Below are 4,854 nucleotides of genomic sequence, written 5' to 3' on the forward strand. Positions count from 1 at the left end.
TATATCTCTGCTATTATGTAATAAATGGAGTATTAGTATCTTGTACACAATAACTTTAAGGACTGAATAATTCCACTTTGAGATATTCATATGTATGTACATAAACATGTTCATGTAAATTTCACACATATGGGGAAAAGAGTCCTTCTTTTTTCAGGATATCAGCAGAGTGATTCATAGGGGGTCTTTTTAATGTACTCTCCAGAATGCAGTGTTTATCAAAAACAATATTATATATATTTTTGATAATTTTATTTTTCAAAGACTCCTAATAAGCAATTAGATTTTTGCCCAAATATAAGCCTCGTAAACTTTCTACAGATTTTCTCCATAAAAAAAGATTAAATGTCATTTAAAAATTTTTAAATAATTATGATACAAATGCGAATAGTACTTTTACATAAAAACCAAATATTTTTATTTTTCTCACACTAGAGTTCAGGTATTTATTATTTAAGATCTGAAAGTCTTTTTAAATTTTTTTCTGCAAATGTCATGAGAATTTGATTGATTGTTTGATCTACTGGCTAAAATCAATCATGTTTTATTAAGGTTGATAACATTTTATGTTTTCAGATCTATTTTATTTCTTCATTGCTACAATGCCTCATTAATGTACGCTATTACTGCTTTATGGAATCAAGAATAAGCCAAGGTAAGGAAATTGCCCAATGACAACTGCATATCTGAAGGTCTAGATGCAGAATGGCAAAATCACGTCTAGCTTCTCAGATGAAAGACATTTGATGTCATATTACTTTTACAAAGCTAAAGAAATCTCTTTCTTAACACTACAATACACACACACACACACACACATACACACACACACACAATTCAGATTCCATAAATTCATGAGCACTCCAAACTCCCTGGTTCCAACCATTAGCTTCTATCAAAAGGATTACTACAGGAGCCTCCTACTGGACCTTCCAGGGTCTCCTGTGTCCAAATCTGCCCTCCTGCAATAATTACCTATAGAGTATTCATAAAGGTCCCTTTAAAATGTTGAGTGAAAACATCTTACTCCTATGCTCAAAATCTTTCATTTTCTCTCATTTCAGGCAAGGTGAAGTCAAATCCTTAGTGGCCACTCATTCTGTGCACCATCCTTTACCTCTCTTATTTTCACCTACTCAACTCATCCTTCCTCACTATTTGTGCAACACCCCACATAGCCACATGCCTTAGCAAAATTTCACATTTTTGTTTCAGGTTGGAACCCATGTCCCCAGATATCTACAATCTTATCACTTTCATAAAGTCTTTGATCAAGTATCTCCTTCTTAATGAGACCCAACCCAAATACCTCAATGAAATTACACCTGCACTCAGCCAACCCTCCAGATTACCATTAACTTATATTCCCTTTTCTTTATCTTTTTAATTAACAGATTTACTGAGATATAATTAAAAGATGTAAAATTCATGTTTTAAGTTTATAATTCGATGATTTTAGCATATTTAGACTTGTGCAACCATAACCACCAAGTAATTGTAAGGTGTTTCTATAACCCCCATAAAGAAACTTCATGTCCATATACAGTCATTTCTTATCACCAGCCCCAGCCTCAGGAAACTGCTAACCTCTTTCTGTCTGTAGAGCTTTGTCTTTTTGGACATTTCATATAAATGAAATCTTAAAATATATGTTATTTCTTGTGTGGCTTCTTTTACTGAGCATGATGTTTTAGTATTGTATCAGCCTTTTAGCATATATCTGAATTTATTTTTTTAAATTATTTATTGTTTAAAGTATTACATATGTCTCCCCACTCCCCCCATTGACCTCTCCCTGGCCACTCCCACCCTATTTCCTTTTTATTGCTGAATAGTATTCCATTGTATGGATATACTACGGATAGTTTATCCATTTACCAGGTGATGGATGTTTAGGTTGTTTCGACTTATTGGCTACTAAGAACAATGCTATAATTGTTCCTGTGCAAATTTTTGGGTAGACATATATGTTCATTTTCCCCATATTCTAGTTTTATAACATCCATCACCTTCTTACATATCATCAATGTTCTATTTATTCTGTTATTTGTTGACTTTTATCAACCACTAGAATCTAGCTCAGTGGATATGCCTGGAATAGCTCTTGGTGTATATTAAGAACACAAAATATTTGTAGAATGAAAATGCAATGTTCACATAATAGTGTTTCTAGGTAACACATTTTTAACTGGCATATTTCTTCATGTTTTCACTTTTTCCTCAAACATGTATTAGCGTATTCTATGCTGTAGAAACCATGTTATTATTGATGTTTTTTAGTAATGGGTAAGACAGAAGATTATGATAAAAAGATTCCACAATTAGCCCTAGCTGGTTTGGCTCAGTGGATATAGTGTCAACCTGTGGACCCAAGGGTCCCAGGTTTGATTCTGGTCAAGGACAGGTACCTTGGTTACAAGCTCCTCACTGGCCAGGGGCCCGGTCAGCGCTCTGCTGGAGGCAACTGATAAATGTGTATCTCTCACATCGATGTTTCTGTCTTTCCCTCTCTATTCCACTCTCTCTAAAAATCAATGAGAAAATATCCTCAGCTGAGGATTAAAAAAAAATCAACAATTGGATAATGAAGGCGTGCATGTAAAGAATCAATCACCAAATGATTAAAAAAAAGAACTACGGTAGGTACAACCCCCCCCCCCAATGATATCCATACAATAATCCCCAGAAATTGTGAATATATATGTCATGGCAAGGAGGAATTAACGTAACAGATGGATTTAAGATTTCTAATTAGCTCACTTTAAAATCCTGGGTTATCCAGGCAGTCCCAATGTAATCATGTGTGTCCTTTATAAGTGACAGAGGCAGAAGAGCCTGAATGAGAGTAGGAGGTGGAGGATAGAAACAGGGTCAGAGTGATATGAAGTGAGAAAGACACAATCTACCATTGCTGGCTTTGAAGATGGAAGAATCAAGGAATTGCACAACCATTCAGAGTTGGTAAAGGCAAAAACATGGATTGTCCCTTAGAGCTACTATAAAGGAATGCAGTCCTGCTGACCCCTTCATTTTAGCCTAGCAAGATCCATTTCAGACTCCTGACCTCCAGACCTGTAAGATGATATATTTGCATTGTACAAAGTCTGTAGCACACCAGCAATAAAAAAATAATACAGGAACCATATGCACTTGCTAGACAAGAGGATAAGATGCGGGGCCTGAATCCCCATTATATTTATTAAGCTCTTGTCCTTGTGTGTACTATATTTAGCACAAAATAAAATTTTCAAAGAAGTAGGAGTCATGGTCTCTGCTCTTGAGGAAAAAAGTTTACAAACTAGTTGGATTTTCTAATGGGAAAACACAACCATATGGCAGAGATGTTAGAAGCACACAATTGTGCCAACAGGATAATCAACCATAATTTACATGGCCAGCCATCCCAGAGAACTGGCAAGCAAGGAGCATCACTGGAGCAGCTGTTGCCATGGCCCCACATCCTATGATAGTGACTGAAATAGAAACAAAACAAACAAGCAAATAAAAACCCTCAGAGATCTTGAACTTGTTAAATTGAGAGGCAGCATAGTGTAATCACAGGGAGTACAGAGCTACCTGGATATTAATCTCAACTCTACCCCACAGTAGGCTTTTGACTTGGGGCAAGTTACCTAAGCATCATCCCTTTCCTTATCTCTAAAATGAAATTGGGCTCTTCTAGCCATTCTATGGGAACTGGCTGACATCACTTCCAAAATAAGACAAATATTCTTCCTTTTTTGAATGTATGTAAAAGATATAATCAAGGACAATTTTAGTACAGGAAAAAATGTATGTGTATGATTTACTTAACAACACCCAAATGTATTTATTACTACCTACTTTATGCCAGGTTCTTTTACACTTTTACAGATACATATATTAATACCTCTCTCTCTCTCTCTCTCTCTCTAAAAAGTATATATACACTCATACAAACATATATCTAGAGAATATGTACATTTCTATAGAGAATATATATATATATGAAGAAAAATATATTTAGTAAAGCACCATAAGAGTTTTATAACTAAGCTAATATATTTTGGAGATTCTGAAACATAATTGAAAGAATAAAAGAAATTTTGACATGGCCACAGTATTAGTCATGGTTACCAGAGAAACAGTATGTAAATAAACAGAGAGAGGTAAGGAATTATCTCAAGGGATTATGGAGACTGAGAAGTCCTGTGATTTTCAACCTGCAAGCTGGACAGCCAGGAAAGGTGATGGTGTATTTCCTGGGGAGCCCAAAAGCCAAAAGAGCTAATTGGGTATGCTCCAATAGGAAAGTATGCAGTCTCATGACCCAGTAAGAGCTGATGTTTTAGTTCGAGTTCAAACACAGGAAGAGACCCATGTTTCAACTCAAGGTAATCAGGCAGAAAAATTCTCTACTACCTGGGAGTCCATTATTGACCAAAAGCTATTAATTTCATGGAACTCTCTAGTGGTCTCAGGAATACCCAAGAGATAACTACCCATTTCACAATATTCCTCTTCCAAATTATCCATAGTGATTAAAAACATGTTGCTTTATCAGGTAGGCCAGAGGGTGGGTGGGTGGGTGAAAGGTTAGTTACACAGAGCTTTCAAATGTGGATAAATTCATTACATCAAAAATTGATTGTTTAAAAACTCACAGATACTATCAGATAATTTTTAGGTACTAAGAAGTTGTCATTCTTAGATAGCAGATACAGGTCTTCCAAAATTCTAATTCTCACTTGAAATACCAAATTAAGTCATAGGTAACAAATTGCCAACTGTTTTTTGTTACAGTGAAAAGCTTACATTGTCTCTTTTTTGGGGAAAGTCCACAAAGGCCTGCCTTAATACCCATCGTTCTTCTGT

Source organism: Myotis davidii, unplaced genomic scaffold (genome assembly GCF_000327345.1).
Source record: "Myotis davidii unplaced genomic scaffold, ASM32734v1 scaffold562, whole genome shotgun sequence".
Taxonomy (NCBI): domain Eukaryota; kingdom Metazoa; phylum Chordata; class Mammalia; order Chiroptera; family Vespertilionidae; genus Myotis; species Myotis davidii.